Source organism: Mauremys reevesii, linkage group 2 (assembly GCF_016161935.1).
Source record: "Mauremys reevesii isolate NIE-2019 linkage group 2, ASM1616193v1, whole genome shotgun sequence".
In the NCBI taxonomy this organism is placed as follows: domain Eukaryota; kingdom Metazoa; phylum Chordata; order Testudines; family Geoemydidae; genus Mauremys; species Mauremys reevesii.
In genome coordinates, this window is record NC_052624.1 from 83,820,725 (window position 1) to 83,834,341 (window position 13,617).

The 13,617-nt window shown below is 67.3% G+C and overlaps 8 non-coding genes across 8 annotated transcripts; all 8 read right to left on the reverse strand.

Annotated features, from left to right (window-relative positions):
* Nucleotides 1–1,357: 1,357 nt before the first annotated feature.
* LOC120399684 lies at nt 1,358–1,476 on the reverse strand. Its single transcript, XR_005595295.1, has one exon. It is a non-coding gene; the product is annotated as a 5S ribosomal RNA (ribosomal RNA).
* Nucleotides 1,477–2,934: 1,458 nt separating this feature from the next.
* Nucleotides 2,935–3,053, reverse strand: LOC120399695. The gene has a single exon (XR_005595302.1). It is a non-coding gene; the product is annotated as a 5S ribosomal RNA (ribosomal RNA).
* Nucleotides 3,054–4,509: 1,456 nt separating this feature from the next.
* Nucleotides 4,510–4,627, reverse strand: LOC120399781. The gene has a single exon (XR_005595378.1). It is a non-coding gene; the product is annotated as a 5S ribosomal RNA (ribosomal RNA).
* Nucleotides 4,628–6,087: 1,460 nt separating this feature from the next.
* On the reverse strand, nt 6,088–6,206 carry LOC120399706. The gene has a single exon (XR_005595310.1). It is a non-coding gene; the product is annotated as a 5S ribosomal RNA (ribosomal RNA).
* A 1,461-nt stretch (nt 6,207–7,667) lies between these two features.
* LOC120399717 lies at nt 7,668–7,786 on the reverse strand. Its single transcript, XR_005595317.1, has one exon. It is a non-coding gene; the product is annotated as a 5S ribosomal RNA (ribosomal RNA).
* Nucleotides 7,787–9,258: 1,472 nt separating this feature from the next.
* LOC120399729 lies at nt 9,259–9,377 on the reverse strand. The gene has a single exon (XR_005595327.1). It is a non-coding gene; the product is annotated as a 5S ribosomal RNA (ribosomal RNA).
* Nucleotides 9,378–10,835: 1,458 nt separating this feature from the next.
* LOC120399741 lies at nt 10,836–10,954 on the reverse strand. The gene has a single exon (XR_005595338.1). It is a non-coding gene; the product is annotated as a 5S ribosomal RNA (ribosomal RNA).
* Nucleotides 10,955–12,417: 1,463 nt separating this feature from the next.
* Nucleotides 12,418–12,534, reverse strand: LOC120399786. Its single transcript, XR_005595382.1, has one exon. It is a non-coding gene; the product is annotated as a 5S ribosomal RNA (ribosomal RNA).
* Between the last annotated feature and the right edge of the window lie 1,083 nt (nt 12,535–13,617).

Sequence of the window (13,617 nt, forward strand, 5' to 3'; positions counted from 1 at the left end):
GCCACGCGCCACCAGCCTCACACCCTCCTCGCCACACCAACGCTCCGCCCCGACCCACCATCCGCAGACCCCGACCCTGGCCCGCACACCACGCCTAACACTCCTCCCCACCCCGCACCAATACACCCCTCTCCCCGCCCGCCACGCACTCTCTCCTGAGCGCGGGACCCTCACGAACCGCCGCACCCACCCACGACACAAAACCCCACGCACCACCACCCCAGGCGCGCGTGGCGCATAGCATAACGCCCAGGACCCGCTGCCCGCGCCCACCAGCTGCCGCTCGCCCCTTGCTCCCAGCTCCTGGCGCTAGCCGCACCTCACGCCTCCCTGGTGACGCCCTCCCGCACTTGGCCTGCCTTTTGCTCGCTCCGGGAAACCGGGGCGCGCCGCCGGAGGCCTCGCCAGCGTCCTGCCCGTCTCCGCCGCGCAAGGCCCGGGAGGCACGATGGGACACCGACACCCATAGGCGGTGAGTTATATGGGCCCGTGGTGCCTGTGCTCCACCAATATTCAGGAACACAGACCCAGCTCCACCGATGTTTGTGCTTATATTTTCAGAGCCATCCGTCCATAGGATGGACCAGGGCAACCAACCTGGGCCCCACGCTTTGGGGGACACAAAGTCAGGGCAGCCTGGAGGGTTAGTGGGGGCCTAGCACTGGCAGCAGCAAGCGACTCGGCCCCAGCCCACCCTCTCCACCCACCCCTGCTCTGCCCCATACTCCCCCCGCACCTCTTTCCAGCTTCCGTCCCTCCCGAACTACACCCAGAGCTGGTAGGGGCGGGTGGAGGGAGTAGGTTGACCAGGTCACTTGCTGCTGCGGGTGCCAGTCCCCCCACTAATTCCCCAGGCTGTCCTGGACCCTGCATCCCCGAGGCACAGGGGCCCCCCAAAGCAGTTGCCCCCGTCTGTACTATGTATGGGACGACTTTGCTTGGATCCATTCTAGGCACCATCAAAAATTATACAAACCTGGCACCCATGCCGACACCGCCACCGCCACGGCCTCCTCCTCAGGGGGATCAGTCCAGAGGAGACCAGCACCCAACTTCCCCCGAAGCGGCTGGCAGGGAGCGCCAGCGCAGACAGGCCTCGGGGCGCCCGCCGCCGCTTCGGCCACCTGCCCTCCCAGCCGCGCCTGCTGCCACCGGGGCAAGACCGCGGCTGGGTTCCAAAAAGCGAGCAAGCCCGGCGCCACGGGGCCGGGTGCCCAAAGCCCAAACCCTCCCGCACGGGCGCGGTCGGCGCGGCGGCTCCGGCCTGCGAGAGCTTAGCGGAAGCATGGCAGGTCGAGGCGGCAAACTGGTGTGCAGGATCGAGACCTGCAGCCGGGCAGCGTCAGGGAGCGGCAAAAGCCTACAGCACCCAGTATTCCCAGGAGGTCTCCCATCCAAGTACTAACCAGGCCCGACCCTGCTTAGCTTCCGAGATCAGACGAGATCGGGCGTGTTCAGGGTGGTATGGCCGTAGACGCTGGTGCCTGCCGCTTTGACTGCCTTTAAACCAGCCCGCTGACAGGCCCTGCTTCTTCACTGCTATCCACTTCCAGTCCTGGCCCCTCCGGCACAGCCCCGCCCCGCCCGCCCCAACCAACACAGCCACGCGCCACCAGCCTCACACCCCTCCTCGCCACACCAACGCTCCCGCCCGACCCACCATCCGCAGACCCCGACCCTGGCCGCACACACCACGCCTAACACTCCTCCCCACCCCTCACGAATACACCCCTCTCCCCGCCCGCCACGCACTCTCTCCTGAGCGGGACCCTCACGAACCCGCCGCACCCACCACGACACAAAACCCCACGCACCACCACCCCAGGCGCGCGGCTGCGCAGCATAACGCCCAGCACCCCGCGGCCCCGCGCACCCCCGCGGCCGCTCGCCCTTTGCTCACAGCTCCTGGCGCTCGCCGCACCTCACGCCTCCCTGGGGACGCCCTCCCGCCAGCCTGCCTTTTGCTCGCTCCGGGAAACCGGGGCGCGCCGCCCGGAGGCCTCGCCCGCGTCCTGCCCGTCTCCCGCCCGCAAGGCCCGGGAGGCGATGGGACACCGACACCCATAGGCGGTGAGTTATATGGGCCCGTGGTGCCTGTGCTCCACCAATATTCAGGAACACAGACCCAGCTCCACCGATGTTTGTGCTTATATTTTCAGAGCCATCCGTCCATAGGATGGACCAGGGCAACCAACCTGGGCCCACGCTTTGGGGACACAAAGTCCAGGGCAGCCTGGAGGGTTAGTGGGGGGCCTAGCACTGGCAGCAGCAAGCGACTCGGCCCCAGCCCACCCCTCTCCACCCACCCCTGCTCTGCCCCATACTCCCCGCACCTCTTTCCAGCTTCCGTCCCTCCCGAACTACACCCAGAGCTGGTAGGGGCGGGTGGAGGGGTAGGTTGAGACCAGGTCACTTGCTGCTGCTGGTGCCAGTCCCCCACTAATTCCCCAGGCTGTCCTGGACCCTGCATCCCGAGGCACAGGGCCCCCAAGCAGTTGCCCCCGGCTGTACTATGTATGGGACGACTTGGCTTGGATCCATTCTAGGCACCATCAAAATTATACAAACCTGGCACCCATGGCGACACCGCCACCGCCACGGCCTCCTCCTCAGGGGGAACAGACCAGAGGAGACAATCACCCAACTTACCCCGAAGCGGCTGGCAGGGAGCGCCAGCGCAGACAGGCCTCGGGGCGCCCGCCGCCGCTTGACCACCTGCCCTCCCAGCCGCGCCTGCCAGCGAGGCAAGACCGCCGGCTGGGTTCCAAAAAGCGAGCAAGCCCGCGCACGGGCGGGTGCCCAAAGCCCAAACCCTCCGGCTCGGGCGCGGTGGCGGCGGCTACGGCCTGGGAGAGCTTAGCGGAAGCAAGGCAGGACGAGGCGGCAAGCGTGTGCCGAGGAGACCTGCAGCCGGGCAGCGTCAGGGGCGGCAAAAGCCTACAGCACCCAGTATTCCCAGGAGGTCTCCCATCCAAGTACTAACCAGGCCCGACCCTGCTTAGCTTCCGAGATCAGACGAGATCGGGCGTGTTCAGGGTGGTATGGCCGTAGACGCTGTTGCCTGCCGCTTTGACTGCCTTTAAACCAGCCCGCTGACGAGCCCTGCTTCTTCACTGCTATCCACTTCCAGTCCTGGCCCCTCCGGCACAGCCCCGCCCGCCCGCCCCAACCAACACAGCCACGCGCCACCAGCCTCACACCCCTCCCTCGCCACACCAACGCTCCCGCCCCGACCCACCATCCGCAGACCCCCGACCCTGGCCCGCACACACCACGCCTAACACTCCTCCCCACCCCTCACGAATACACCCCTCTCCCCCGCCCGCCACGCACTCTCCTGAGCGGGACCCTCACGAACCCGCCGCACCCACCACGACACAAAACCCCGCACCACCACCCCAGGCGCGCGCAGCGCCTGCGCAACGCCCAGGACCCGCTGCCCGCGCACACCGCTGCCGCTCGCCCTTTGCTCACAGCTCCTGGCGCTCGCCGCACCTCACGCCTCCCTGGGGCGCCCTCCGCGCCAGCCTGCCTTTTGCTCGCTCCGGGAAACCGGGGCGCGCCGCCGGAGGCCTCGCCCGCGTCCTGCCCCGTCTCCCGCTTCGCAAGGCCCCGGGGGAGGCACGATGGGACACCGACACCCATAGGCGGTGAGTTATATGGGCCCGTGGTGCCTGTGCTCCACCAATATTCAGGAACACAGACCCAGCTCCACCGATGTTTGTGCCTATATTTTCAGAGCCATCACGTCCCGAGGATGGACCAGGGCAACCAACCTGGGCCCCACGCTCTGGGGGGACACAACGTCCCGGGCCGCCTGGAGGGATAGGGGGGGGCCGAGCACTGGCAGCAGCAAGCGACTCGGCCCCAGCCCACCCCTCTCCACCCACCCCGGCTCTGCCCCATACTCCCCCGCACCTCTTTCCAGCTTCCGTCCCTCCCGAACTACACCCAGAGCTGGTAGGGCGGGTGGAGGGGAGTAGGTTGAGGCCAGGTCACTGCTGCTGCTGGTGCCAGTCCCCACTAATTCCCCAGGCTGTCCTGGACCCTGCATCCCGAGGCACAGGGGCCCCAAAGCAGTTGCCCCGTCTGTACTATGTATGGGACGACTTTGCTTGGATCCATTCTAGGCACCATCAAAATTATACAAACCTGGCACCCATGCCGACACCGCCACCGCCACGGCCTCCTCCTCAGGATCAGTCCAGAGAGACCAGCACCCAACTTCCCCGAGCGGCTGGCAGGGCGCCAGCGCAGACAGGCCTCGGGCGCCCGCGCCGCCGGCCACCTGCCCTCCCAGCCGCCTGCTGCCAGCGGGGCAAGACCGCGGCTGGGTTCCAAAAAGCGAGCAAGCCCGCGCCACGGGCGGGTGCCCAAAGCCCAAACCCTCCGGCTCGGGCGCGGTGGGCGGCGGCTCTGACCTGGGAGAGCTTAGCGGAAGCAAGGCAGGACGAGGCGGCAAAGCGTGTGCCGAGGAGACCTGCAGCCGGGCAGCGTCAGGGGCGGCAAAGCCTACAGCACCCAGTATTCCCAGGAGGTCTCCCATCCAAGTACTAACCAGGCCCGACCCTGCTAGCTTCCGAGATCAGACGAGATCGGGCGTGTTCAGGGTGGTATGGCCGTAGACGCTGTTGCCTGCCGCTTTGACTGCCTTTAAACCAGCCCGCTGACAGGCCCTGCTTCTTCACTGCTATCCACTTCCAGTCCTGGCCCCTCCGGCACAGCCCGCCCCCGCCCCAACCAACACAGCCACGCGCCACCAGCCTCACACCCCTCCTCGCCACACCAACGCTCCGCCCCGACCCACCATCCGCAGACCCCGACCCTGGCCCGCACACACCACGCCTAACACTCCTCCCCACCCCTCACGAATACACCTCTCCCCGCCCGCCACGCACTCTCTCCTGAGCGGGACCCTCACGAACCGCCGCACCCACCACGACACAAAACCCACGCACCACCACCCCCAGGCGCGCGGCGCGCAGCATAGCAACGCCCAGGACCCGCTGCCCGCGCACCCGCTGCCGCTCGCCCTTTGCTCACAGCTCCTGGCGCTCGCCGCACCTCACGCCTCCTGGGGCGCCCTCCGCGCCAGCCTGCCTTTTGCTCGCTCCGGGAAACCGGGGCGCGCCGCCGGAGGCCTCGCCAGCGTCCTGCCCGTCTCCGCCGCAAGGCCCCGGGGGAGGCACGATGGGACACCGACACCCATAGGCGGTGAGTTATATGGGCCCGTGGTGCCTGTGCTCCACCAATATTCAGGAACACAGACCCAGCTCCACCGATGTTTGTGCTTATATTTTCAGAGCCATCCCGTCCATAGGATGGACCAGGGCAACCAACCTGGGCCCCACGCTTTGGGGGACACAAAGTCCAGGGCAGCCTGGAGGGTTAGTGGGGGCCTAGCACTGGCAGCAGCAAGCGACTCGGCCCCAGCCCACCTCTCCACCCACCCCTGCTCTGCCCCATACTCCCCCGCACCTCTTTCCAGCTTCCGTCCCCTCCCCCGAACTACACCCAGAGCTGGTAGGGCGGAGTGGAGGGTAGGTTGAGGCCAGGTCACTTGCTGCTGCTGGTGCCAGTCCCCACTAATTCCCCAGGCTGTCCTGGACCCTGCATCCCGAGGCACAGGGCCCCCAAAGCAGTTGCCCCGTCTGTACTATGTATGGGGCGACTTTGCTTGGATCCATTCTAGGCACCATCAAAATTATACAAACCTGGCACCCATGCCGACACCGCCACCGCCACGGCCTCCTCCTCAGGGGGATCAGTCCAGAGGAGACCAGCACCCAACTTCCCCCGAAGCGGCTGGCAGGGAGCGCCAGCGCAGACAGGCCTCGGGGCGCCCGCCGCCGCTTCGGCCACCTGCCCTCCCAGCCGCGCCTGCTGCCAACGGGGCAAGACCGCCGGCTGGGTTCCAAAAAGCGAGCAAGCCAGCGCCACGGGCGGGTGCCCAAAGCCCAAACCCTCCGGCTCGGGCGCGGTGGGCGGCGGCTACGGCCTGGGAGAGCTTAGCGGAAGCAAGGCAGGACGAGGCGGCAAAGCGTGTGCCGAGGAGACCTGCAGCGGGCAGCGTCAGGGAGCGGCAAAAGCCTACAGCACCCAGTATTCCCAGGAGGTCTCCCATCCAAGTACTAACCAGGCCCGACCCTGCTTAGCTTCCGAGATCAGACGAGATCGGGCGTGTTCAGGGTGGTATGGCCGTAGACGCTGTTGCCTGCCGCTTTGACTGCCTTTAAACCAGCCCGCTGACGAGCCCTGCTTCTTCACTGCTATCCACTTCCAGTCCTGGCCCCTCCGGCACAGCCCGCCCGCCCGCCCCAACCAACACAGCCACGCGCCACCAGCCTCACACCCCTCCTCGCCACACCAACGCTCCGCCCGACCCACCATCCGCAGACCCCGACCCTGGCCCGCACACACCACGCCTAACACTCCTCCCCACCCCTCACGAATACACCTCTCCCCGCCCGCCACGCACTCTCTCCTGAGCGGGACCCTCACGAACCGCGCACCCACCCACGACACAAAACCCCACGCACCACCACCCCAGGCGCGCGCGCGCAGCGCAGCATAACGCCCAGGACCCGCTGCCCGCGCACACCCGCTGCCGCTCGCCCTTTGCTCACAGCTCCTGGCGCTCGCCGCACCTCACGCCTCCTGGGGGCGCCCTCCGCGCCACTTGGCCTGCCTTTTGCTCGCTCCGGGAAACCGGGGCGCGCCGCCGGAGGCCTCGCCAGCGTCCTGCCCGTCTCCCGCCGCAAGGCCCCGGGGGAGGCACGATGGGACACCGACACCCATAGGCGGTGAGTTATATGGGCCCGTGGTGCCTGTGCTCCACCAATATTCAGGAACACAGACCCAGCTCCACCGATGTTTGTGCTTATATTTTCAGAGCCATCCCGTCCATAGGATGGACCAGGGCAACCAACCTGGGCCCCACGCTTTGGGGACACAAAGTCAGGGCAGCCTGGAGGGTTAGTGGGGGCCTAGCACTGGCAGCAGCAAGCGACTCGGCCCCAGCCCACCCCTCTCCACCCACCCCTGCTCTGCCCCATACTCCCCCGCACCTCTTTCCAGCTTCCGTCCCTCCCGAACTACACCCAGAGCTGGTAGGGCGGGTGGAGGGTAGGTTGAGCCAGGTCACTAGCTGCTGCTGGTGCCAGTCCCCCCACTAATTCCCCAGGCTGTCCTGGACCCTGCATCCCCGAGGCACAGGGCCCCCCCAAAGCAGTTGCCCCCGTCTGTACTATGTATGGGACGACTTTGCTTGGATCCATTCTAGGCACCAACAAAATTATACAAACCTGGCACCCATGCCGACACCGCCCCCGCCACGGCCTCCTCCTCAGGATCAGTCCAGAGGAGACCAGCACCCAACTTCCCGAGCGGCTGGCAGGGGCGCCAGCGCAGACAGGCCTCGGGCGCCCGCCGCGCTTGGCCACCTGCCCTCCCAGCCGCGCCTGCTGCCAGGGCAAGACCGCGGCTGGGTTCCAAAAAAGCGAGCAAGCCCGCCACGCGGGGCGGGTGCCCAAAGCCCAAACCCTCCGGCTCGGGCGCGGTGGGCGGCGGCTCTGACCTGGGAGAGCTTAGCGGAAGCAAGGCAGGACGAGGCGGCAAGCGTGTGCCCGAGTGAGACCTGCAGCCGGGCAGCGTCAGGGAGCGGCAAAAGCCTACAGCACCCAGTATTCCCAGGAGGTCTCCCATCCAAGTACTAACCAGGCCCGACCCTGCTTAGCTTCCGAGATCAGACGAGATCGGGCGTGTTCAGGGTGGTATGGCCGTAGACGCTGTTGCCTGCCGCTTTGACTGCCTTTAAACCAGCCCGCTGACGAGCCCTGCTTCTTCACTGCTATCCACTTCCAGTCCTGGCCCCTCCGGCACAGCCCGCCCCGCCCGCCCCAACCAACACAGCCACGCGCCACCAGCCTCACACCCCTCCTCGCCACACCAACGCTCCCGCCCGACCCACCATCCGCAGACCCCGACCCTGGCCGCACACACCACGCCTAACACTCCTCCCACCCCTCACGAATACACCCCTCTCCCCGCCCGCCACGCACTCTCTCCTGAAAGCGGGACCCTCACGAACCCGCCGCACCCACCCACCACACAAAAACCCACCCCCCACCCCCCCCCGGCGCGCCCGCGCTGCGCAACGCAACGCCCAGGACCCGCTGCCCGCGCACACCGCTGCCGCTCGCCCTTTGCTCACAGCTCCTGGCGCTCGCCGCACCTCACGCCTCCTGGGGCGCCCTCCCGCACTGGGTCTGCCTGTTGCTCGCTCCGGGAAACCGGGGCGCGCCGCCCGGAGGCCTCGCCGCGTCCTGCCCGTCTCCCGCCGCAAGGCCCCGGGGGAGGCACGATGGGACACCGACACCCATAGGCGGTGAGTTATATGGGCCCGTGGTGCCTGTGCTCCACCAATATTCAGGAACACAGACCCAGCTCCACCGATGTTTGTGCCTATATTTTCAGAGCCATCCCGTCCATAGGATGGACCAGGGCAACCAACCTGGGCCCCACGCTTTGGGGACACAAAGTCAGGGCAGCCGGCAGGGTTCCTGGGGGGCCTAGCACGCGCAGCAGCACGCGACACGGCCCCCGCCCACCCCTCCCCACCCACCCCTGCTCTGCCCCATCCTCCCCCCCCCCCGCACCTCTTTCCAGCGTCCGTCCCTCCCGAACTACACCCAGAGCTGGTAGGGCGGGTGGAGGAGTAGGTTGAACCAGGTCACTTGCTGCTGCTGGTGCCAGTCCCCACTAATTCCCCAGGCTGTCCTGGACCCTGCATCCCGAGGCACAGGGCCCCCCCAAAGCAGTTGCCCCCGTCTGTACTATGTATGGGACGACTTTGCTTGGATCCATTCTAGGCACCATCAAAAATTATACAAACCTGGCACCCATGCCGACACCGCCACCGCCACGGCCTCCTCCTCAGGGGGATCAGTCCAGAGAGACCAGCACCCAACTTCCCCGAGCGGCTGGCAGGAGCGCCAGCGCAGACAGGCCTCGGGCGCCCGCGCGCCCGACCACCTGCCCTCCCAGCCGCGCCTGCTGCCAGCGAGGCAAGACCGCCGGCTGGGTTCCAAAAAAGCGAGCAAGCCCGCGCCACGGGCCGGGTGCCCAAAGCCCAAACCCTCCGGCTCGGGCGCGGTGGGCGGCGGCTGACCTGGGAGAGCTTAGCGGAAGCAAGGCAGGACGAGGCGGCAAGCGTGTGCCCGAGGAGACCTGCAGCCGGGCAGCGTCAGGAGCGGCAAAAGCCTACAGCACCCAGTATTCCCAGGAGGTCTCCCATCCAAGTACTAACCAGGCCCGACCCTGCTTAGCTTCCGAGATCAGACGAGATCGGGCGTGTTCAGGGTGGTATGGCCGTAGACGCTGGTGCCTGCCGCTTTGACTGCCTTTAAACCAGCCCGCTGACGAGCCCTGCTTCTTCACTGCTATCCACTTCCAGTCCTGGCCCCTCCGGCACAGCGCCGCCCCGCCCGCCCCAACCAACACAGCCACGCGCCACCAGCCTCACACCTCCTCGCCACACCAACGCTCCGCCCGACCCACCATCCGCAGACCCCGACCCTGGCCCGCACACACCACGCCTAACACTCCTCCCACCCCTCACGAATACACCCCTCTCCCCGCCCGCCACGCACTCTCTCCTGAGCGCGGGACCCTCACGAACCGCCGCACCCACCCACGACACAAAACCCCGCACCACCACCCCCAGGCGCGCGCGGCGCATAGCGCAACGCCCAGGACCCGCTGCCCGCGCACACCGCTGCCGCTCGCCCTTTGCTCACAGCTCCTGGCGCTCGCCGCACCTCACGCCTCCTGGGGCGCCCTCCGCGCCAGCCTGCCTTTTGCTCGCTCCGGGAAACCGGGGCGCGCCGCCGGAGGCCTCGCCCGCGTCCTGCCCGTCTCCCGCCGCAAGGCCCGGGAGGCACGATGGGACACCGACACCCATAGGCGGTGAGTTATATGGGCCCGTGGTGCCTGTGCTCCACCAATATTCAGGAACACAGACCCAGCTCCACCGATGTTTGTGCCTATATTTTCAGAGCCATCCCGTCCATAGGATGGACCAGGGCAACCAACCTGGGCCCCACGCTTTGGGGGACACAAAGTCAGGGCAGCCTGGAGGGTTAGTGGGGGCCTAGCCCTGGCAGCACCACGCGACCCGGCCCCCGCCCACCCCACGCCACCCACCCCTGCTCTGCCCCATACGCCCCCCCCCCGCACCTGTTTCCAGCTTCCGTCCCCTCCCCCGAACTACACCCAGAGCTGGTAGGGCGGGTGGAGGGTAGGTTGAGGCCAGGTCACTTGCTGCTGCTGGTGCCAGTCCCCACTAATTCCCCAGGCTGTCCTGGACCCTGCATCCCCGAGGCACAGGGGCCCCCCAAAGCAGTTGCCCCCGTCTGTACTATGTATGGGACGACTTTGCTTGGATCCATTCTAGGCACCATCAAAAATTATACAAACCTGGCACCCATGCCGACACCGCCACCGCCACGGCCTCCTCCTCAGGATCAGTCCAGAGAGACCAGCACCCAACTTCCCCGAGCGGCTGGCAGGGGCGCCAGCGCAGACAGGCCTCGGGCGCCGCCGCCGCCGGCCACCTGCCCTCCCAGCCGCGCCTGCTGCCAGCGGGGCAAGACCGCGGCTGGGTTCCAAAAAAGCGAGCAAGCCCGCGCCACGGGGCGGGTGCCCAAAGCCCAAACCCTCCGGCTCGGGCGCGGTGGGCGGCGGCTCGGCCTGGGAGAGCTTAGCGGAAGCAAGGCAGGGCGAGCGGCAAGCGTGTGCCGAGGAGACCTGCAGCCGGGCAGCGTCAGGAGCGGCAAAGCCTACAGCACCCAGTATTCCCAGGAGGTCTCCCATCCAAGTACTAACCAGGCCCGACCCTGCTTAGCTTCCGAGATCAGACGAGATCGGGCGTGTTCAGGGTGGTATGGCCGTAGACGCTGTTGCCTGCCGCTTTGACTGCCTTTAAACCAGCCCGCTGACAGGCCCTGCTTCTTCACTGCTATCCACTTCCAGTCCTGGCCCCTCCGGCACAGCCCCGCCCCGCCCGCCCCAACCAACACAGCCACGCGCCACCAGCCTCACACCCTCCTCGCCACACCAACGCTCCGCCCCGACCCACCATCCGCAGACCCCGACCCTGGCCGCACACACCACGCCTAACACTCCTCCCCACCCCTCACGAATACACCTCTCCCCGCCCGCCACGCACTCTCTCCTGAGCGGGACCCTCACGAACCGCCGCACCCACCCACGACACAAAACCCCACGCACCACCACCCCCAGGCGCGCGTGGCATAGCTGCGCAACGCCCAGGACCCGCTGCCCGCGCACACCGCTGCCGCTCGCCCTTTGCTCACAGCTCCTGGCGCTCGCCGCACCTCACGCCTCCTGGGGCGCCCTCCGCACTTGGCCTGCCTTTTGCTCGCTCCGGGAAACCGGGACGCGCCGCCGGAGGCCTCGCCCGCGTCCTGCCCGTCTCCCGCCGCCAAGGCCCCGGGGGAGGCACGATGGGACACCGACACCCATAGGCGGTGAGTTATATGGGCCCGTGGTGCCTGTGCTCCACCAATATTCAGGAACACAGACCCAGCTCCACCGATGTTTGTGCTTATATTTTCAGAGCCATCCCGTCCATAGGATGGACCAGGGCAACCAACCTGGGCCCCACGCTTTGGGGGACACAAAGTCAGGGCAGCCTGGAGGGTTAGTGGGGGCCTAGCACTGGCAGCAAGCGACTCGGCCCCAGCCCACCCCTCTCCACCCACCCCTGCTCTGCCCCATACTCCCCCGCACCTCTTTCCAGCTTCCGTCCTCCCCCGAACTACACCCAGAGCTGGTAGGGGCGGGTGGAGGGTAGGTTGAGGCCAGGTCACTTGCTGCTGCTGGTGCCAGTCCCCCCACTAATTCCCCAGGCTGTCCTGGACCCTGCATCCCCGAGGCACAGGGGCCCCCCAAAGCAGTTGCCCCCGTCTGTACTATGTATGGGACGACTTTGCTTGGATCCATTCTAGGCACCATCAAAAATTATACAAACCTGGCACCCATGCCGACACCGCCACCGCCACGGCCTCCTCCTCAGGGGGATCAGTCCAGAGAGACCAGCACCCAACTTCCCCGAGCGGCTGGCAGGGCGCCAGCGCAGACAGGCCTCGGGCGCCGCGCGCCCGCCGGCCACCTGCCCTCCCAGCGCGCCTGCTGCCAGCGAGGCAAGACCGCCGGCTGGGTTCCAAAAAAGCGAGCAAGCCAGCGCCCGCGGGCCGGGTGCCCAAAGCCCAAACCCTCCGGCTCGGGCGCGGTGGGCGGCGGCTACGGCCTGGGAGAGCTTAGCGGAAGCAAGGCAGGACGAGCGGCAAGCGTGTGCCCGAGGAGACCTGCAGCGGGCAGCGTCAGGGGCGGCAAAGCCTACAGCGCAGTATTCCCAGGAGGTCTCCCATCCAAGTACTAACCAGGCCCGACCCTGCTTAGCTTCCGAGATCAGACGAGATCGGGCGTGTTCAGGGTGGTATGGCCGTAGACGCTGTTGCCTGCCGCTTTGACTGCCTTTAAACCAGCCCGCTGACGAGCCCTGCTTCTTCACTGCTATCCACTTCCAGTCCTGGCCCCTCCGGCACAGCCCCGCCCCGCCCCAACCAACACAGCCACGCGCCACCAGCCTCACACCCCTCCCTCGCCACACCAACGCTCCCGCCCCGACCCACCATCCGCAGACCCCCCCCCCAGGCCCCCACACACCACGCCAAACACACCACCCCACCCCACACCAATACACCCCACTCCCCCGCCCGCCACTCTCCTGAGCGGGACCCTCACGAACCCCCCGCACCCACCCAAGACAACAAAACCCAACCACCCCCACCCCCACGCGCGCGCGCGCAGCGCAACCTGCGCCCAGGACCCCGCTGCCCCGCGCACACCCGCTGCCGCTCGCCCTTTGCTCACAGCTCCTGGCGCTCGCCGCACCTCACGCCTCCCTGGGGACGCCCTCCCGCACTTGGCCTGCCTTTTGCTCGCTCCGGGAAACCCGGGACGCGCCGCCCGGAGGCCTCGCCCGCGTCCTGCCCCGTCTCCCGCTTCGCAAGGCCCCGGGGGAGGCACGATGGGACACCGACACCCATAGGCGGTGAGTTATATGGGCCCGTGGTGCCTGTGCTCCACCAATATTCAGGAACACAGACCCAGCTCCACCGATGTTTGTGCTTATATTTTCAGAGCCATCCCGTCCATAGGATGGACCAGGGCAACCAACCTGGGCCCCACGCTTTGGGGACACAAAGTCAGGGCAGCCTGGAGGGTTAGTGGGGGGCCTAGCACTGGCAGCAGCAAGCGACTCGGCCCCAGCCCACCCCTCTCCACCCACCCCTGCTCTGCCCCATACTCCCCCCCCCCGCACCTCTTTCCAGCTTCCGTCCCCTCCCCCGAACTACACCCAGAGCTGGTAGGGCGGGTGGAGAGGGTAGGTTGAGGCCAGGTCACTTGCTGCTGCTGGTGCCAGTCCCCCCACTAATTCCCCAGGCTGTCCTGGACCCTGCATCCCCGAGGCACAGGGCCCCCCCAAAGCAGTTGCCCCCGTCTGTACTATGTATGGGACGACTTTGCTTG